Source organism: Haliaeetus leucocephalus, unplaced genomic scaffold (genome assembly GCF_000737465.1).
Source record: "Haliaeetus leucocephalus isolate CR32 unplaced genomic scaffold, Haliaeetus_leucocephalus-4.0 Scaffold712, whole genome shotgun sequence".
In the NCBI taxonomy this organism is placed as follows: Eukaryota; Metazoa; Chordata; class Aves; order Accipitriformes; family Accipitridae; genus Haliaeetus; species Haliaeetus leucocephalus.
In genome coordinates, this window is record NW_010973148.1 from 5,670,121 (window position 1) to 5,693,352 (window position 23,232).

Sequence of the window (23,232 nt, forward strand, 5' to 3'; positions counted from 1 at the left end):
ATTTTCAGGCTGAATTTACTGGCAAGGGTTAGGTGGGAATAAATGTTCTCAGCAGTTCCAAATCCCATTAAATGTGACTTCTGTTATATAGATTCAAGTGCTAAAATTAATAAAATTTCAAGAAAAAATAGTTTTTAAATTGCTCAATCTAGAATTAACATTTACAGAAATTGGACAGAGCTGCTAAAAAAAAAAAAGGAGATATAACCTGAAAATGCCTTGTTTTGGAAAAGGTACTGATGGAGATTTCACAAGGATGATCTATATATAACACTACAGGATGTTAAATATTAATGATTGAACTATAGCAAGCATTATAATATACCACACCAATGCAGGCGATGCCAGTCTTACAGCTTTGTGTGAAAATATTTTGTCAGTTCCAGTGCAGTGGAGTCCAGAAAGATAAAAACAATAACATGTATTATGTGTATCAGTCAATAAGCCAGATCTTCGTGTAGTATAAACCGGCTAAGTGAAGGGCAGCAGAACTACACCCATACATCAGCTGATGTTGTGCCTCAAGTGTGACCCAGTAATTATGATTCAGTCAATGAGAGTTTGTTTGAATCTAAAGAATGAGATTTAGCACAAATATGAAGTAGGGGCATTTTTTTTTTCCTTTTGGTAAATAATTTATTCAGTGAAAAATGCAGGTGTCCTGCTCACAAAACAAGAGCAGAGCAGGCTAAAATTTGCCAATTTGTACCAGTCAATGAAAAAAAAGCAGAGTAAAAAACTAGAGATATTGAGCATTTTTCTTTTAATATTTCTAAAAAAAGTCAGCAGGATGGAAGAGGAGGTTATAGATGCAGAAAGAGTTCAGACCAGCTGTGAGGAATCATCATACAACCCATGCTTCCCATATTCCCTTTGGCTGGGACAAACACAGATGAACTCTTTGCTATGGGTAGCCATTATCTTTTTGGACATAGGGAACTTTGTATGGATTTTCCTTGTTCTCTTGTCATAAACTGTTCCACTTGTACAGAAGCGGTTGAGTGTTGAGTGGGTCAGCTATCAGTGGAGATGAATACCCATGTGCCAGCCCCCACCAAGGAAAGCTTTGCCTGGAGGGAAAGAAAGCACCCTACCTCCAAGCTGCATATTTAGGATGTAACAGATACAAGGTCAGTCCTGGGTGCAGAGTGTTTTCCTTGACTACTTCTGCTGTAGTTTTTGAAGGAAGCAAACAGGCATATGAACTGGAGGGACAGCGTGGCACACTCTGTCCAGGTGCCCAGGCTGCACACTTTTTGTGTCTGCTCCTTCTTTAAAGTCCACAACAACTCCATTGGTTGCACATTTTGGAGAAACAGGGCTACTTGCGTAAGCAAGATAAGCTGGATTTATCACCATGCCTTTCACCTTCAGCAACTGAAAACTAGTGGATTAGTTTCAAATTTGGAGCTGTATACTTGAATGGTCTGTTGACTGCTGGTCAACTGTGTACAAGTAACTTTCCCTGCTTGCCTAAACACATCACTTGTGAATGCAGGGAGCTAACACCCGTGTTAATTTTAGCAACCGAAGAGTGGGAATGGTCAATGAACTTAGCATCTCAGGTGCACAGAAGAAGATCAAAAGAATAGCTTCAAAAAGTGACTTAAATAAAATATGACTTCTGGAATGGTTGCAGTTTGATCTATTCATGTTTTCGCAGTTTACTAAAAAGAACAAAACAAGAACCATCAAATGTTGATCAGATGCTTTTTTTGTGGAGAGCGCTGGGGCAGAATCCCAGGTATGCTCAAGACAGCAGGAGGGCATGAGTTTCAGGTGAATAATCCAAGAGAAGAGACCTTAAGCCTGTCAGTTTTCCACTCTAAATGTGTTTCATCGTAAAGTGCCATTTTGTTGAAATCAGATTATGGTGCTTTTATCGCAGCTTTTTGAGTGTCAGCATCTACACCACGGAAAAGTAAATTACCCACCCTGGACTCAACAGCACCCCAGTAGCTAAGACATTCACCCAGGTGTGGGTGAACCAGGTTCAAGACCCTTTTGTAAACAGCGGACTCAAGTATTAGTCTCTTAATGTGATGATAAATCCAATATTCTGGCAGCTAACTATTAACTGTGTGTCTTATTTTATGGATGACCAACTTGGGCTGCCCAAGGCTTATAGAGCACTTGCAGTGGTAGACAAAGTCGGCGAGAGCTGTGGTTTCGCAGCACCTCTGACTGCAAGGCAGTGCAGTCTCCAGCAATGTGCACAGGGTTGCAAGCCATGAATTTTAATCCTTGCTCTGCCACTAATTCACTGTGTAGCTCCAGGCAAGTCCCTATCTCTTCAGCTGTAAAATGGGAATAATAATAATGGTTTCCTATCTTTCGGCAGTGATAAATTCATCTGTGTTCTTGAGGCATGCAAATACTACAGTGATGAGTGGCCCAGAAACGACCATGAAAAAAATGAATAATTCTGTATTTACTGCAGGCTTTGGGTGCGCAGTAAATAAGGCACTGCTAACTGGCTGGTGAAGATTACTTTTCTAAGTAGCTGCTTATTCAGTAGGTACTGTGTAATCAGTACCTACTTATCCTGTGTAATGAATGATAAAGGGTTCTTTGGGGAAAAGGGAGACAAAGACACATTTCAAGAAAAATCTTAATATGATTTACAAGAAAGCACAATTAGGATTTCATCGTCCATTTAGGTTCTCGTGTTGTCCAACCTTAAAGCACTTGATTTTGGCAGCCATCATAATGTTCTTCCAAGGCAATTGTCTTCTGCGCAGGCACATGATTAGGTCTGTAACTTGCACCCTGCCATAAAAGCTCTACTCAGAAACAACATTTTGGCTGTGCACGTGTATCCATTCTTCATGTGCAATTATTTCTGTCTGAAAACCAGGAAAAAAAAGCCTCCCCTCTTTTTTTTTTTTTTTTTTTTTATGTCTGTTCTTATCACACCATTGTATTCCCATTCTTACATTGCATTTTTCTGGGTTCTCAGATCAGTTGCAGGGTAGGCGACCTGTTAAATTTGTTACAGTGTCTTTGGTTTTGTATACAAATAAAATCCCCCCAAAGAGCTCCTCTTTTAACAAATAGATTTTTGCTGTTGAAAATAGCAAGGAAAACAATGAAGACCACTGTACATGGTGGTATGCTAACACTTCAATTCAAACTTTATTAGTCTGAGCATGTTTATCCTGCAATTTAACTGCTTATTAGACCATTGCTATCACATCTGTTAGAAGCATGTGCAATCCACAAAACAAGCTGCCAAATGTCCCTTTACAATTACATTGTTCAGAGATCTGTATTGTCATTCTTTATTTTGTATTTATGTATAAGATGTGCCAGTGCAGCAGTCCCTTGATGGGGCTCATTTGAGTATAGTTGGAGTCACGCTTACTTTTGTATACAGGAGATCTAAGCTGTGCCAAGACTGAGTATGCACAGGTTTATTGATCTAATCTCCACCCCATTTGGTGATGCTAGGTTTAAAATTAGGACATACCAAATTAGAATCGTGATATTTGAAGTAGTCTTGACATAAAAGGGAAATCATCCACTGCATAATACAACCTTTCAATGTGTCTAATCAAGGAGCATGTTTTACTGTAATCTAACTCTACACATTTTTAGACATTTACTTGATATTCTTACCAGTGGTATCTGAGATCTATTTGAGATACTAAGAATATACTGCATAAAACAAAGCAATATATGGCCTCAAAGAATATTTTAAAATTATATTAAAAGTATTTCTTCTTGCTACTTATATTGAGAACCTTCATGAGCAAATATTTTGGAGTAAATTATGCCCATAAATGTCTCTTTATAGGCCCTGATCTTATGAACTGCACACATGATTCATTCTGGGCATGTGAACTCACTGCAACTGAACCCATAGTCAAAGTTATTGCAGTGATTAACTCAGTAGAAAAATGTTTGCAACACTCTGTCCTTCGAGTTTTTACTTTTCACTTTACAAATGGTGCTACCGGCTATGAGCAGGATACAAACAAGAGGCACAGAATTATTGTCAGGGATGGCTGTTACCTCTAGTCACTTATGAATTAAACATCTGCTGTCTCACATCGAAAATGTTTTAAAAATAGTTTGCATATGAAAAGGATGACTGTAAAAGAGATCTCAGTGAAGAAATCTTTAGCTTGTTGTGAACACGGCAGCCTTGCTGCTCAGTAAAAGTTTGCCAGAAGTACATCACCCTTTGCATTGTTGTCTGACAGAATCTGACCTCCTAAATTTCATTTAATATCTTTTGCTTAGTGTTTCCTATTGGCTAGGTCTACATCTTCAGAGATGCCTAGATACTAGAAAACATAGCAAAGTAAGTAGAATGTAGATTATCTGAATGTGAGTTTTCATGTAGGCTCCTCCATGAAAGACAGGCCAGTTGAAAATGCCCTTTTTCTTTAACGACTGATGAGCTCACTGGAAAAGGTCTCCTACCATGCTCTCCCACGAAAACAGTGGCCACTGAAATAAAGCTACTATTGAGAGGTAAGAGATGAACATAATTGCAACAGGCAGAATTTCAGCAGGGACCGTGCCGAGTATAAAGAATTAGGTGCTAGAATATATCAAAATGATCATAACATGGCTGTACTTGGAGGTAAATGTAAAACTCTTTATCTTCCTAGAATAGCACCCTGATGCTTGTAATCAAAACCAATTTGAAACACCGATGTCTGTTTCTTGGTGTCAGGGCAAGAGATTAAGGGGAAGGAGAGATCACTGCCATCTTCCATATCACAGAATGTACTTTGAAAAGGTCACAGTGAGACCAGAGAGAAACCTGAATGGAGGAAGAACGTGCCATGTACCACCACTCCAGGACCAGCAGTACTGTAGAGCTGTGAGCCAGCACGAGAAGCAAGGTTATAATAAGAATGATGCCTAAACTCAACAAAATCTGTGGCTGCAAGTACCAACTATGCAATTGTGGCTTGTTTAACCCAGCTATGACTGCACACAGGTTTACGTTTTAAAGACAAGAGTTTACTGTGGAAAGGATCTGATGCTGTAAGTTTTATTGTGTAAGTGTTTTTGTTGAGATGCATGGAGAGAGTTGAGTGTGTTTGGAAGGCCAGATTCAGGTGACAGCATGGAAACCTGAGCAATGCTCCATGTTATATAAAGGGCCTGAATCATTCAGAAGATTTCCTACCTTTTTTAAAAAAATAACAGATTTGGCTGCTACTATGTGGCTCTTAGGCCTTCAGAAGCCTACATAAATAATGCAAACCTTCCTTGCCACTCTACTGCATGTAGACACTCCATGGTATTGGTAACTTTGCTAATGTGGGTAATTTCATTTCAGTTTAATTATTATTTTCCTCCCAATCTTTCCTTGTATCTATTTCCCCAGTGGCTAAATGATCAACGATTAACCTCCCATTAGGGAGAAACAAGAAGATGGCTTCAGCATTATTTATTTATTATTATGTTTCTTAGCTGGAAGTTGAATTATCTACTCCCTATTCAAGACCCTTCTAATGAAAATGTCAGTTACCATGAACTAAATGTTCTTTAATAATAGCAGTACATAGCTAGCTAGTAGAGCAGAATAGGAGGAGAGTTAAAAAAGCAAACTCAGGTGTAGAACTGTGCACATCTACACATGGAAATAGATAAGCCCCTTACAAGAACCAGTTCAGATTAACCAGTTTATTTATGGTAGTTGGTAGATGCTGCTATCCAGTACCACAGTATGGCGGGGTTCTTTCCAAAGGAGAAACGAAGTAAATTTGTCCATCCATTGAATTCATTAGCAAAATGGCTCTTGGTACCCATGCTATGCCATCATACAGTCTCCTCTGTGTTGGTTCTCCTGAAGTCTGGACTTATGCAGATTTTTTTAGCCCCTTCCATCTCTCTGAGCTGCACAGATGAAACAGTGACTTGCACCAAATTCTCTTTCACTTGGGATCTCACCAGCTCCCTACGCCCTCTCATCCCAGCTCCCTGTGAAGGAATGGCCAGAGTGCTCCAGCAGTTCCCTTCCTCCTCGCCTGCATTTTCTGTAGCTTCCTACCTAAGCACCCTTCTAATCCCTGAAGTGTTAGGCAGCAGATCAGGGCTAAGTGACAGCTCAGAGGCTGCATGCAGCAAAGTTCTGCCCTGGCATTTAATACTTTCTTGAGAACAAGAAGAGAAGATTTGGGGCCTGGCATGCCCCCAGATTCAGCTGTGCACCCCATGGCATTACGCAGGCTCACAGCTTGCTGGGCTTACGGAGGCAGTATTAAGGACACTTCTCAGTTTAATCTGGGGCATTCTTTGACTATCAACAGATGAAGTCACATCAAATTTAAAAATGGTGCCACCCTCCTGTAGATAAAGCCCTAACCACTCTGGGTTTATCACAGTTTAAAGCTGATGGGAATCTCAAGTGCTTCTATTAATCCGTAAGCATCCGTAAGAGATACTTCCTAAGGGAAGGTTTGACCTAATGGAGCTCTTGACACAAGGAGGGTGACTACAACACACGAGGTGTGGGGGCACACTCATACCTGTGTGTATCCTCCCATGCTCTTCCAGGGCAGTCGTGCAGTTCACTGAGGGCTGTGTCTGCATTGCGCTCCCATTCCTGGTCTATCAACCATCCTCCAAGATGGGAAAATAAAACCCATCTTCCACCCTGGCCAAACCCCCAGAAGAGGGCATGTCGTATGCCTGAGAAGGTGCAGCATCTGGCACATGTCTGCTGTGCCTGATGGAGCTCCAGAGCTCCCAGTGGGCTGTGCAGCTTGCCATAACCTCCAGAGTAGGTATGTTTGTGTGAGGCACAATCTGGCCCATAGTTGCATGTAATCCTCTTAATTTAGCAGAAAAATAAAGAGTAAGTTGTTACTCAGAACGACGTTTTCTTTTTCTAAGGATTATTGCTTTTTAATTATTGTTCTAAGTGGATTGTATGTATAAGTGTCAATCAAAACAATTAGAAAGAAGTATGACTAAAAAAAATGGTTTCTGTTACAAGAGCTAGATTAATCTTCCCTAGAGGGAAGCTGGAAAAGACGCCAGAACATACCACATTGAAACGTAGAAGCTGTCAGCTCCATTGGTTCCTCTTTCAGTCTAGCATCAATTACAGTAGACTTGTAGCAATTTCATTTAATGCTGAAGGGATTGTATTAAGGAGGGAATAAAGGTTGACAAAGTATGTGTTTTGTTCAATTTGCTACTGTTTTAAAGAATGAGGTTTTAAACTTTCTGAAAGTTTTTAGATTGTATGCATTGAATGAAAAGCAAGAAAATTGGTAAAGCATAATATGACATTGATTTCTAAAGCAAAAGCAAAATTGGGTCTAAAGTTCAGCGAACTATAGCTTATTTTCATTATAGACATTTCTACTGAGAGATTCAGTTAAGATTTAAAACTGCTGCTAAATGTACAGACACCTAGTGAAATGGCAAAGCTCTGTACAGTTTTAAGCGCATAAGAATGGGAACACCGGATCAGACCAAACCATCCTATTTGGCAATTCCACATAGAAATTTATAAAAAATGAGTAAGCAGAGGGCAAGTACTTACAGAGCCTGAAAAGAGAGGGCAGTTCCCTTGTGTTTAGCAGCAATGAAGGGCTGGGAAGGCTGCGAGAGGGTCCAGCCTCCCAGTTCCTCCCGCTGCAACCTCAGTCTGCTCTGGGTCTCCAGTGGAGTCCCCTCTCTGCCTGAGGTCCACGTGCCAAAATTTCAAGGGGCTTGGGAGGGTGAAAGGAAAAAAAAATATATAGGCAGGTAGTTTGGGAGTAATGAGAAACTTTCTGGTGGTAGAGGACTTAGTGTGCCATTTGCTCAAGGGCCAAAATTGCATTCCCTGGCAGCCAACATTCGTTCAGTGGGAAGTCAACTCCTCCATAACACCTAAATTTCAGCAGTCTGCAGTTTAGAGTTAAAAGGTAATCTATATTTTATCATATATAATAAATCTATCCCCAAATGAAGGATATTAGGATGTCTGAAATACTGTAAAATGGATGTCTAATTGATTTATTTTGTCAAAAGCACCGTTGAACGTAGAGCTGCTTTCAATGGGGCAAAATACCACTTACATTTCCTAGAACTTACAACAAAGTATTGGGTATTAGAGGACTAACATTATCTTCCCTATCTGCCAGGGAAACCTTATAATCAGGACTCATGGCATGTCATTGATAAATGACTTAATTCCATAGTGTTTGCCCCATATTCTGCAAGTGGGATTTTTAAATGGAGATGAATAACTGCTCTCTTCTCTGAGGTTTCAGATGCCCCCATTTTACATTGTCTAATATATGTATAGACAACATTTGAAAACTTTGAGAGAAAAACACCAAATAGAGTTAAAAATTATGTTAGAGCCTTTTAGTCAGTTTGCATGCAGAGTACAATTGATGAAGATGATCATGAACAAAGCCAGGCAATTTGAAGATTCTAGTGGATGAATAAACACTGAATGAATATGAATAAATAAAGGGGTATGAATAGACATATTTTGTTGTTGTTTACTGGTGATAAAAAAGTATTTCAGGCTTATCCAAAACTGTTTATAAAATTCGTGATAAGCTGAGGTGTTGAAACATGTGCTTCGGATTTCAGCAGTCTTCTTTCAGACTTAAGTATTTCATAGTGTTTTAAAATAAAGATGGAGGGAATCTTGAAACATCACTTGAATAAAAATATCTAAACCATTTCATTCTTTAAAAGTCAATGTTTTCTTTTTCAGCAAAGTCAAGAGGAGAGCTGAGAGTATTCCAGTGTCACTGGATGTTCATTTTGCATTAAAAAAAAAAAAAGTATTTTAGCTGCTAAAGTTCCACCGAGCCCCATTAAAAGCACTGAATTAGAATAAAGCACTACTGCAACAGATGGTGGGATATCCCAATATATTCAGGACAGTTTAAGTGTACATATTCACATCACAAAAACCTATAAAATAAAAATGGTGTTAGTTCTTCTGATTCATTTTTAAAGCAGAGAACATTTCCATGTTTTCCAATTCATAGAACATTTCCAATTTTTCATAGACTGCCATGACTATTTAACTACACTTTACAGTTCTCTCACCCTCACACTTGACGTGAAGTAGGGAAGATGCAGAGATGCATACGCTCTGTTACCAGCTTGTTTCTCTTTTAAATCAAAACTTCTGATATTTAAAGAAGAGTTGTGGATAAAAGAAAGTACAGCTTGAGGCTATGATATAATGCACTTAAAGGTCCCAAAGGCAACATTCTTAACATCTACGACCAACTCCGAAACATAACCTAGGAATGTAAATGTTAGGGCTGGGCTCTTAAATTCAAGTTTCCTGACACACTGCGGGCTGACAGCCTTTGAATTTATAAAGACTTCCTATCTAAACAACTAAAAGAGCTAAAGATCACTTAGAATAATTATTTCAATCTGTACTTACAAAGCAGTAGCAACCTATGAGAAAGTATTATCATGTACATACCCAGGTGATTATTTCACCTGATCATACATGTTTTCATCATTTTAAAATCATTCTTCCATGCACAATTTGGGGACTGGCTTTGTCTGTACAAGTGTGTGTCAGGGGGATTCCTAACCCTATTTTATGTATTTGTGTATAGCAATATATATACTCACGAGGTTTAGAATGGATCAAGAAATTATTCTTCCTCATGATATTTTTTCAAATAACTCCAACACTGGAGCATTTCATGGAAAAGCTTTCTCTCCATTTTGTTTTTCAGAATATGATTTTTAAAACAAAATAAAAGAAAGTATTTTTTTGTTTTCTGTGGATCCAAGGAATGATCCACAGAAACCCTAACTTCTTTGGAGACCAAGGGCAACTTAAATTTTTGCAGTAAAAGTACCTGAGGAGTACCTAATGGGCCCTGTCAAATAGATGTGCTCATTGGCATGACTATTACATCACAACACTGGATTCAGCACAGAGCATGTTAGCGAAACCTACTTTCACTCAAAACTGTCATAATGCTGGGTCAAGGTGACTTCTGCATTTTGCAATACAGGTCATTGAATAATATACACAATGCCCACTAGGATGCCAGGATGAGAACTCAAGGCTCTCTTCTGCCTCCATCTAACTTTGCATGGAAACCCCCAACCCCTCTGTGGGGAGCTGGCCTTTTCAGTCACGAGCCTTTCAGAAGTGGCATCAACTATTCTTCATGAATCAATTGTTATTTTACCCAGACTACCAACTTTCATTCTGAAAATGAAAAAATACTTAAAAGAATAAAAACAAATTGAAGAGGCTGAGAGAGTAGGCTTTGTTCTAAGTCATAATTTCTCCTGCCACTGAAGTTGAAGTACACTCCAATATACAACAAAAGTGCACAAACCTTGTACCAAGAGCTAAATCTCATGTCTTTTATAATATGGATACACTTGTCGAACATATGTTCTGGTCTGTGAAACTGTAAAGAGGGTTTTTTTCTACAGGATTTTATGAGCACTAACCACATCTGAAATTTTTTCTTTCTGAAAAAATGCACGTATTTTACAACAGCCCTCTAATAGCTCAGGAGCATTAGAAGGGACACTGGGAAAGTTTTTATCACCCTGGCATGTATGCAAGTGCTTCAGGGCATCGAAGAACGGAAATTAAAAATATGCAACTGAGTGAATTTCTGAAGGAAGTGAAGCAAAATCAGAGGTTTATTTGTGGAAAATGTAGTAATGAAAACAACAGGACAGTTTAAGACATGAAAATTATTTTACTGCTGGGTCACAGTAAACCAGAAACATGTTTGATCTGATCATATTGAACATAAACATTGCCATACTGGATCAAGCCAAAGTTGCATCCAGTTTGCTGTCCTCTCTCTGACAATGGGCAGTAGCACATACTTTGGGAGGAGCATAAGAAACAGGACAGGTAGAAAGCAACTCTTCCCCAAGTATAACCTTTCAGTTTCAAGCAGTCTGAGGTTTATGGACTTCCTCAGCCAGAGGTTGCATTCACAACATTGATTTTAATAGCCATTGATGGAGCTCCTTTTCATGCATTTGTCTAATGGATTTTTGAGCCCATTTATAACTTTGACCTCCAGAGCTTCCTCTGGCAATGAGCTCCCCAATTTAATTATGCATTGTGTGAAAAAGGACTTCATATTGCTTACTTTAAACCGACCACCTGACCATCTGAGCGTTCCTTTGGTTTTTATAGTATGAGCAATAACAAATAATCATTTAGGCAGTCTATGACTTCATACACATCTATCATATCTCTCCTCCCTCAACTGCTTTCCAGACTTAAGAGTCTCAGCCCAAGTCTCTTTCTTCCTACCAATGCCATTTCATACGTCTAATCACCCCTGTAGCTCTTTCCTATACCTTAATCTAGCTCTCAAACTCTTTGAGATGGAAGAGAACTGCATGAAATTTACAGGATGTGGGTAGACCACAGATTTCTACAATATTGTAATGATCCTGTTTTGTGCTATTAATTCCCTGATTGTTCTTAGCACTTATTTACCTTTTTGACCTCTGCTGAGCATGGAGCTGGGACCTTCACTGAACTATCTGCAGTGACTCTGCAATCTTTACTGTAAGGATAATGGCAAATTTATGCACCGCTGTTGTGTATTTTGATAGCTTTCCCTATGCCTATTATTTTTTATATCTGGAAATAGAATGCATTAAAAAGAAAAGAAATTCTGTGGACTAAAATAATGGTATAGAACCTATTGGATTTGAACTAGAACTAGACACCTTCAAGAATATCAGTGATTTAAAATGTGAGTAAACAGGAGTCTACATCTTGACATATTCTCACTTCATCCTTCCTACCTTGCTCTTAAATGCCAACGAACAGCTTTGTAGACTTGCTAATTCATGGGCATGTTTCTGAGCAATGCTAAACTTCCCAGCTCTGGCTGATGTCAAAAGGAGTCAAGACTGGCTAGCCCTTGTAGAATTGGACCTGAAAAGCATTGTTCTGGTAACTGTTTATACTATGTGACATTGTCACTTCCATACTATTTATGGAGCTTGATGCTGGGATAAATGAATTTCTAGAGAGGTTATGAAAGATCAAGGATGCTATAATGTCATCATAATTACATGTAACTTGAGCATCAGCATTACATAAAAGCATATTGAATGCTTACTTAACATAACATTTGAATAAATCATGTTTAAAATCATGTTCACTGAAACATTTATTTCAGCTAGAGCCACAGAGTTTAAGCTTCTCATACATAAACATTTTTGGCATTATTTATGAAAACTTGGCTTGCATCCACTTAATTTATACTTTAAAAAATATGAGATAGCTATGTGAATCTTATATTTATAGCAGAAACCTCCATCATCTGCTGCTTCCTGAGGTTTCAGCAGATCTACAATGGTAATTCAATAACTGTGTCTATAATATCCTGGGAGTTTTAAACACAGTTTCCCATTTTTGCATTTGGCATTTCAGTCTGTACTTTCTTACTTTTCTTGATAGGCTTCTAGGTACTAAAAATAATTCATTAGTGCCTATCACGCTGTGTGACAATGATGCCCTTGAATACCTTACCTGGTTATCATGCGTTGAACCTCCTAGGAAAAGGGAAAGTGAATTTTATTGACTCATTGGTGCAGATGCCTCACTGCTTCTGAAGTTTCTGGAGGGAGGCTTTGCAAGGTGGGTCAAGCAATCTTGAGGTAGAAGCCCAGAAGCAGCTGTTCCAAGGAGGAAGATTTACACTGAGGTTTTGCATCTAGCTGTTACAACCAACAGTTATTGCACCAAAGCCATGTAGTATGGGCTTCATTTGGTCTCTATTGTATATGCTGGGTCAATCAACAAAAGTAGTTTCTTCACTTCAAAATGAGAAAGGCTCAAACACAATGAGGTGCATTCTCCAAGCCTGTGGAGAAGGAGTTTAGCATCACGTTTGGTTTTCTTCCTGTTTGTAAATGGCTTGTGTGAGGTGTACAGAGTTCTTTCCAGAGTAGAAAAAGAAAGTATTTATTCTCAATAGTGTCATTCCATGTTCAGATGCTTTCAGAATCTGAAGCTGAAATATCCCACTTTCTTATTGTTAGCATTATCTTCCAAGCTATAAATATTAGCCTTTGTATTTATATTTTCATGCTGAATCATTTTGTTAGATACATAACATCAAGAGTACTTGTTAAGCATTCTGTGATTCACCAGCATTGCTTTGTGTTCTGGCCTTAATCTAGAAGGGGCTACTACATTTCACTCTCCTCGAGACTATTTTCAAATGAATATGATATTTAACTTAATTTCTGCTTTTATATGATCTTGTAGGTTTTAAAGGTGTGATGAAAAGTGATGATCATTGTTTAAAATTTAACTTACATTTAGTTAAAAGACTCTAGCAATTCCAGAAATATAGGACTAACTTAGCAGCTCTCCCGTTTCTTTGCTGTCCACTTACCATTAGCAGAGATATTCCTTATGGACTTCCAACCTAAAGACACGTAAGACATCTTGGTCTGACAAGCTTTCAGAGCGCAATATGCTCAATGTACTAAAACAGATCTAGCCTTCCTTCCCATTAAATCACCATGGATGGGATTTATCGTATACAGTATTACATACCCAAAAGTTAGATGTCTAGCTAGGTATAGGATATGTTCATAGTTATTAGGTGCTTCTGGAGAGTGATTCATCTACACTATTTTAGTCTTTTTCAGCCTTTGGAGTTTCTTTCAGTCTTTGGACTTGTTTTCCCCCTCTCACTGATTATTAAAGTAGCCCATGGTAACCGGCTTAGACTTACACATATAATCTCTGATGCTTACATCAGCAAGGAGGAATCCCAACCAGAGACATTCTGAGTCATAGTGTCATCCAGAAATGGTGCGGGCTTTAAAAAAGCACACAAAGTTCTTATTTTGCAGTTCAGGAAAGTCCTAACCTTCCATTATGGGTTGTTTGTGGTATGTTTTCCTGTATTATATTGAGTGCGCCTTCAAGAGAGATGAGAAGAAAAAAAGGGGAAAAGATGAGGTACTGGTTTTGTTACTTTAATAATCCTAAATGCAAAACATTAGCTCTTTCTAGCAACAAAAACTCCACCAGCAGCAATACTGAAACCATATGCCCTCCATTTGATTTACCATCAATGACTGCCTGGCTGCACACAGAGCCTCTCTGCTTAATAGTGGCTCTAGGCAAGTGCATGTATAGTGTTCAAAGCAGTTTTGTTCTTTTATTAAAGTTGTGATAAGGATGCAAAGCATTTTAATGGGAATAATCAATTATATAATGATATTAATATACAACAAAGTGCTTTTAATATAAGTTCCTTTAATGTAGCGCTTTTGTGATGGGGGAATTACTTTTGTAATACTTTCAGAAGCGTGTCTTCTATTGGTGCCAGGCAGACAGCAGCAGCAGGAGACTTCTGTAAGAGATGAACTCCATTTACTCATCATTCACAAGAAGGCATTTTTCAACGCAGAGACCAAAGGATTTTACCACTCTGCTGAATAAGAGAATTTTAACATCAAGATGTGTCTACATTTTTGTAAGAGAAGACAAAAATGGAGTGCATTATCAGTCTGAATAAAAGATCATTGTGAAACTTCAGCATTTAAAAGATTAAATCTGATTTTTCCTGTTACATTTGCCTAATTGTTTTCCTGATCTCCCTTTGCTATTATGATCTCACTTCCAAGAAAGAAGCTAAGTTAATTCTATCCTGCTATTGGCATTTTTGCTGGTGGATGTCAAAAGTTATAAACGCAAGGTGGCCTTACAAGATGTTTTGCACTCTTCTGAAAATTTTAATAATTATATTAACAGATGCAAGTTTCTTTTCATCTTATGGGTGTGGATATACTTAGGTAAGGGGACTGAAAACAGACACTTAACTCCATCTGTATTGTACATGTTCATTTAGAAGTGGTGCCCTCTTCCACCCATGGTTAATTTACTATCAATCCCATGCCAGTTGTCATAGTTACAGGATGAGTTGCATCTGTCTCTCAGGTGTCGTTGGCTATGTTTGGGACCATAGTCCTAAAGGAAGGTGAAGGCTGAGCATGCTCCCTGACTCTCTATAGACAGCCTCTGCAAATGTAGAGTGCTTGCTCCCATACCTTGCAGCAAGTGGCCATGCGCGCTTCAGAAAAAGAGCCCAGCCATCTTCCCATCTTAACATTGACCGTGTGACTCTGCCAATACAAGATACGTGGCCATAATCAGGGGATAGTTTTGGGTCAGTGTTGAGGTTTCAGTTGCCCCTCCTTTGCTCTTCCTCCCCTCCTCTCTCTTTTGCTGAGCTCAGGAAATTACCCCAAGCCTATACTGAGTCACGGTGGATCAGACAACTAAGAAGTGTGGACACTAGACAAAACTGTACTTGAGAATATCAGTCAAATCAGAAAATAGCATGCTCAGGCATGGTTGCAGGCATGCAATACTATGATATTAAATCCAGAGCAATGTGGCTTATGAATCCTGATGCCTTGAACTATCAAAAGAACATAAGATACTGCAAAGTTTGGAGTAGGATTCATCTGAAGATTAGATGTAGGTGTCTACATGAGAACTGGGTGCTCCCATTATGTCAACAGAAATCTAGTCAATTCAGTTAATAGAGCCTATCTATAGAAACCTGGGGATCCTTCTCTTGGATGGAATCTGACCTGAGAGGCTCAGCCCAGTTCCCAGACACAAACATCCTGAGCCATTGGGATGCTCCAAGGTATCCCCCTTGGACTCCACTTCTCTCCACTAGAGCGTGGGTGTCGCATAGGTTCTGTGTTGTAACTGACAGTTCTATTCAGTGTCTCAGGGCATCTTAAACAGACTAGATGGTGGCACCTGACCTGAGCCCTACCCAGCCCTACCAGTTCTGTTTTAGATGGCTGGCTACTTCAAGGGGATCCAAGGCATGAGAGAGGCCCCACATCTCCCTACCCAGTGCACAAGGGAGTTGGGCATTCACAATACTCAGTTGTTAACATCCTTTAGCCAGTGCGTACTTAATGTAAAATCCATACCCGCTCCAGGAACAGGGACCAAACCCAAGATCTACCCTTCCCATGTAAGTGGAGCTTAATGCATTCAAACTCAGGATCACTTACCCCATGCTTTTAGTTGCTTCTCTTTAACTTCTCTAAGCAGACAGGTAAAGTAATGCACAGAGACATAAATCAGATTGTAAGATACAAATCAATACTTATTACGGAGTGCCCCTTACAGTCATCACGCCTTCTCAGAAACTACTTAGCTAAAACTTATATTTTATTGCTGATTCCAGCAAAGCCAACACATTTCAGACAACATCTTCTCTTGCTCCCCCTTAAATCAGTAGCACTATTTCAGAAGAGTCCTTTGTTCCCACATGTTCTGAAACAGTCCAACAAAAAAATTCAAGAAAAAATCTTTTTCTAGTTAAAAAAATGCAAAATGTGTTCTGCAAAGTCACATGGATTTCAATTGAAAAAGCTCAAAAATATAGACTTAACCTTTAAATTTTCAAGATGCCTTTTTTATATGAATCTCAATGTTTAAACAGACATAAAAGTATTCAAAACATCAGAGATAAAGTATTTCATTTTACATTGAATACATTGCATTAGACTTCAATGTATTTTTTTAGTTTGGCTTATAAAAAATAATGAAATAACTGAATTAGATAACGTTCATCTAGATCAATTAGAAACCTCTTCTGAAAATTATTCTCATAGCTCTATTGAAACCATATTGTCGCATTGTGTTTTTCACAAAAGCAGTGACTATTTTTTTCCTTTTTCATTTCTTGGCAACAGAGTCATGGATCTATAATTAAAAACCCACTTAGACAATTTCCAAAAGATTATTACAATCTTGTCATGTCAGGGGTTGAACAAGTCAATTTATAGATTATTTTTTTTCCCCATCCCCAGATTCTACAATGATGGTCTGAAAACCTTCAAGGCTGTAAACTACATTTTGTTTTGGCAATGGACACAGAGCATGCTAATGATATTCTCTCTTTCTCTCTTTCTAGGAATGCAGTTGAAGAAAACAAAAAACTATATGCAATTTATGACACAAGGTGAGTAACAAAAAGTACTTTAAAAATATGATTATCTCTAAATGGATGTTAACCCTTTAAAATGTTAAAAATTATTACTAACATTTATTTGAAAATATTTTTTCCCAAGCCACAAAGTAATCATTAAATTAAGGCACAATGACAAATAATTTAGATCTTCATACACAAAATTCTCTATCATCTATCTAATAATGTTTCCCCTTTATATATAGTGATTTCCCTTTTTATACAGTGCATATGACAAAGAAATGTAGTTACACAACCAGCTCAGTTTACATGATATTCCACAGATGGCATATGGCACACGATCCTGATCTGTGTATTATGAGCTTAACTGTGGCTGCTTCTGATGCCAGTGTTTGGGGAATGGGAGCGAAGGGCTAGCTGGCACAGCCTTGGGAAAAGAGGATGCATTTAAAAAGACTAAGAGGCATTTCCACCAGCAGAGTGCTGTGTCTTGGCAGTGCATGGCTGTGGATACAGCCTCTATATAAACACACCTCCACACTCTGAAGCATTTCCTTTCCCCTCATCTTTCATGGACTCTTGCCTGTTAAGGGCACTCCTCAGCATAAGTAAAAAAAAAACCTACTCAAATGATAAGAGCAAGACATACATCAGACTTTCACTTTATTCTATCCATAGCTTTTTCTTTGTTACCCTGGATTATCACTTCCAGAATTCTTCCTAATCTTAGCAAATCAGGATTGATGCCAAATCATTTCACTGCACTTCCTTCTCATTGCTTATCCTGTTTTATGTGGGACTGTTTACATGTGTAAATGGCTTTCTTCCCCCCCTGCCCCGTGTTTCTTCTTTGTCTCTCTACTTTTCCACTGTTAAAATTCAAAGGGACATTTGGATGAAAATGTCAGGAACCAGCATCTCTTGGTGTTTTAGCTAGTCCTTATACAGATGCATCAGTTAGTTATGATCCTGACTTGATCCTCCTTGAAATATACATAAGAGTAAACATAGGCAATTCAAACTTGCGCTTGTCTTCTTCACTCCTTATGATCTCCTGCACAATAAGGCTTGGGTCTTGACTTGGAATTCTGGCTGCTGTAGTAAAAAAATTGCATAAACAATAATTATCACATATGAGATTCATGAAGATATTGATAAATATGAAAACACAGATAAATGGGCTATACCCTTCTATTTTTACCTAACCTTAAAGAAAAAAGGTAACAACTGCTGCATACTGTTTTATTAAGAATAATGTGCTGCTGACAAAGGGATTTAGATAAAAACACTCAAGTAGAAACTCTTAACAAAGACGTCCTATGTAAAATAACTCTTCCTTAACTGCAGTTACAGTGAAAACCAAAAAATTGTAACTCAGTTACTTGTCTGCTTTTCTGAACAGACTGTGTTTTCATCAGGACAGAGACTTAAGGAATAGTACTTCTAAAGCACCACAGGCTTCTCTTGTGTGTTTGTGTTATTTCAGTGCATAATCACTAATCCTTATGATGAAAAAATGTGAGTTATAAAGAGCCTTGATTATTTCTTCCTCTGCCAAAGTGTCAATGGATTTTTATTTTGATGTGTCTGACTCATTATGTGCATAATCCAGAGGTTTCGGTGCACAAGGATTGGAATATTGCAGGAATACTCTTTTAATTTTGTTCAGATAATGCAAATTTTTGTTCCATTTTCTTGAATATGAAGAAAAATAACCGGCTGAAAATTAAACAACAGTTCAAAACAATTTGGGTCAAGCCTCTTATTACTCATATTGATTAATACCTTATTCTATACGTGGCCCACTGAAACATTCAGATCTCTACTACATCAGAACTGTTGACATAACAACATTAATATTTCTGTATAATTAAATGAAAACCAGCAAATTACACAACCAAAGCAAATGGATTCATGCAATGCTGTTTGAAATCTGCCTGACAGAAATGGGGACAGTGAGTATAAACTCATGGTCAGTTACAAGCTCAGCATAAACTGTTGAGTATTACTCAATGTCAGCAAATATTGCATAAGCTTTCTGATAAATATACATAGTACATAAATATAATATTGTTTTCCTCACATAGTATGTCCAAAAACCACTGCTCATTATCTGAACAGGCAAAACACAGCATATGAAGCTGTCAAATTCCAGAGCATTCCCTAAACCCCAACGCCACATATCTACTCCCCAGCATACTCCTGTCACTTCTAAAACTCTGCTTCCGCTGAGATTCTGTAGCACAGAAAGTAAGAAAGTTGAGCTTTCTGAAGGAAATATTAAGTTTCTGTTGCATGGTATTTTGGCAAAAATGGTCCTCAACTTTTGATTTCATAAAGTACAAAAGAAGTCAGGCTTGGGAAAAAAGAAAAGAGTTGAAAATCTTCTTGTGGATTTTTTCCAGCCAGTTTTATTAATTACACCTTCTCAGCAGGTTAAACCAGCAGGCTATTAAAATTGCTGCAAGGCAGAATAGGTAAGCAGCAGCATGGGTCTCAGCCTAGTAAGATTAATGTCCTGAGTTCCTCAGAAGACACCACTTCAGCTGTAGCAGCAATTCTTCCCACTTTTTTTAGTTTCTCTCTCTCTCTCTCTTTTGTATCTCTGAACCCTCTGTGATTGCAGTTTGCTTCAGGATAAGACTGGATCTTTGTCAAAATCAGTTAAATGACAGACAAGCCAGAGAGAAAATGAGAAAGAAAACATTCTGATAAGTGATTCTGACCTCAGCGCGTAACTTGGGTTATGTTCATTTTGTCAGGTAAACCGTCAGTACCACTTTCCAGTGCAAGAGCTCAGTGATGTATTGCATGGTGTGATCAAATACTTCTTCCCTGATTCTCAAACCAGTCTTTCTCGTACAGGCTGGTGACTGATAGTGGTAGTACTGCAAATGCATCAGTTGTGAGCAGACCTCTCCTCTTCTTTAGCCTTCCTGTCATTGCCTCCTCTTCTGTATCTCCATTAGTACTGACAATGATGAATAAAACTGGAATTTGTTCCAAAATTTTGAGTGGTTCCTCATTCCACTCCCACTGCTTCAACAATTTCTGTCCTTTAACAAAGGCTGAGTGTGCTCTGTTCCAGCTCCTTCTGAAAGGAGATGATGGGTGCATCTACATAGCATTTTAGTGCAGATCAGGACTGTGCTTGTGAAGTGAATCATTTGATCATTCCCACTTACTGTGCTTTGGTTCACATCTCAGAGCAGTCTCAGAGTACATGGACTCGACACGTTTCATATGAAACTAAGGTGGAAAATGCACCCCAGTAGCACACTAAATGTGGTCCAACCACTAATGAGCATCTAGTCTATGGGACCAGATTACAACTTTTCCTAAGGGGAAAAAAGACCCAACAAAATGTGTATGGCATGGACATCAGGTCCTTAGTCACAGCAGTTTTGCTCTAGAGACCAGCCTCGGTGCTTGCTAACCCAGACATAGCTGATGAATCCATTGTAACCCCACTCACCCCAAAGACTTCTTTCACCTGTAGGCTTGGCAGGTGTGTTCTTCCACTTGTGTTTCCATCAGCCCAAGGACAGTCCTTTTGCTCCTTCACATATAATGCTGCCTTTGCAGTTTAGACCTACCTACTTTTGAAGTGGCCTTTACAATATTGGCAACGCTAAGGAAGAAAAGAATATCGCTGTGCTTACCTTATTGAACAAATTTGATCAGGAGCATAGATCTTAACTGTCCAATGGCTCAGAGGCTGGAACATTCACCAAAGTAGTAGAAATAGCGATGACTTTTAGTCGCTGAACTACAACATTTGAAGTCTCACCTTTTACAGGGATAATTTTACTGGGACAGATTGTAGGTTGGAAAAAGAGCAAGAGTGAGGATGAGCAATAATGGAGGCAGCTAAGGGGAGCAGAGAATCGGGTTCTGTTCCTTACAGCACTGAACGCTGATTTATTTTATCCAGTAATGAATTCACAGAGTCATGTTAACTCTTTCCCTCTCTCTCCTACTTAAGTATTTGCTGAAAAGTGGAACATGTCAAACAACAGAGATGAAAACCTTACCCCGAGGTCCTGTAGTCTGGGCTGATCTCAGGAGATACATCCTTGGAATTTTCTTGTATTGAAAACCTGCAGGTTCTGACTGGGTGCTTTGCTTTAGTGAATAAAAGTGCCCAGAATTGTTCCTGCCATGCCTTGAAATAACCTGTTTGCTTTTTGAAAGGAGACGTTTAGAAGCCTCATTCCAAGAGAAAAATCAAGGTGGCGAATTTTGGGGCAGGACAAGGAGTCTATTTCTGTGCCCATTTTTTCCCTATTGGCCACATTAAACAGCTCCCCAAAAGTCTTTGCTTCAATTATTTCCTTAAACACTCTGCACTGTGCAGGGCTTTGCTGGGTCTTACCTCCAGACCATTACCACAGAAGCTTTGTTCTGAGTCTTTGCTGCGGACAAAACCCAAAGGGCCATTTTCACTGTAAATGCCACATTTCTCAGAAGTCGAGATGATTTTTACCTTTCACGAAATTCGTTGATCATTTATAATTTTTAATGTCTTTCTGTTACTGCTAAGCCTAAATGAATCCGAAGTCCCAAGGAACAAATGCTCCATAACCCCCTAGCTACTTCCTTGTCCCATCAGCTCCAGCCTGGATTATCTTTAAATTACCCACAACTAAATGGAAATGGTTGCTCTGAAAGATCAAGAAGAAAAATACTTAAATGAAGTGATAAAATATGACAGACTTTCCAGCACTGTTGATTCATTCCCACCTCAGATGTGTTTCCAAAGTACCAGGATAGTGCGTTAATCAGCAGTAGTGTTCTCTAAAATATTTTATTTCTGTTATAAAACCGACAATCTATTTAAGAAAAGTTATTAGTGCTTAAATGTGCTTTTAAACCACGTTAAATTCTTCACAAGAAATATTTCTTCAATGTTAATACTTTCTTTCAGCACTTAGGGTAAGAGAACTGGGTTGGTACCCTTCCCTAAATTCACTTTCTCTGAAGTCTTTGAAGGAACTAGTCTTCAATACTGCCCATCCGTAGCATTAAGAGCCCCTGCCCCCCAGGATCCAGGGCCTTCAAATCACTTTTATATATATATAAAAATTATTTGACTTTTCATTTTTGAGCCCTTGAGTCATGCATGCTTCATATCACAATTCTCAGGCTTTCATCATAAGCCTTATTAGTTTTTAAATGAAAGCTAAGATTTTCACTTACTTTATAATCATAGTAATTATGGCACTATTAAAAAATCCAAATATTGCAAGACTTAAAATGAAATCACAAGATTTGGCAACACTCAGTTTCTCTATGTTTTTCCTCATTGCCCATAGGGTTTTACATTGTTTTTAAAACTGAGCCTGTTCCTTCTTTTATTGGAGCTTTATTATTAACTGCAACAGCAACAAGGTCAGGATGTATGCCATAGATTGCACTTGTCTTTCTTGTCAAGAATTTTTTGAGGAGAGATGAAAAGCCATCCATGCTTTCTCACCTGTGCACAACCCCAGAGTATTCCTCAAGTGTACATCCTTTTCCTAGCAGTTTCTGTAAGGGAAGAGGATATGTAGAAGGAAAAACAGGTGGTAAAAGTGCAAAAAAAGACATTGCTTTTCTCCCTTGACTAGTGAAACGCTGTGCTCTGTCATGGACCAGGGGCCACCGACTGCGATGTAACCAGAATCAGGAGCTGGCTAAGAGCCTGTTCACATCGTTGGTAGAGGATGGTGGAGAGGTCCGGCATGAGAAGGAGCTGGCTCTGGAACCAAGGGCAATACAGCCAAGCCAGCGTGCTCCTGTTGTTTCCATGCCAATTAGCCTTGCTGAAAGGACTAAATAACCTGGAAGGAGGTTGACAGTAATAACAACTGGCCGTCTCCACCCCAACCGATGTTTTACACCGATTTAAGAGCACCCACAAGCTCGCAGGCAACGCGGCAGAGAGCCGACAGCTCTCGCCGTACGCCCCGTTGGCGCCAGTGCAGTTCCCCGTCCTTACCGTCCCACGTAGGGTTTGCCTGGCAAAACACGAGGATCTAGGTCTGTGTCGATGGCATCCCCACGGGCGTGCCTGAAGGGACCCTCAGGCCCAGCACCCGTGCAGGCACACCGCACCCCCGGCCCTGGCCCGGACCCCCGCTCCGGCCCGGTGCGGCTCAGGGCAGGGCTCCCCGCCCAGCTCCCCCTCCTGCCCCAGCGGCCTCCCCCCGGGCACCGCTCCCCGGACGCACCGTGGGGCAGGCGGGCGCACTCACCCCCACAGGGAGCCGGCCGAGAGGCGGGGGAGGGCGGCCTGCCCGCGGGCTGAGGCCAG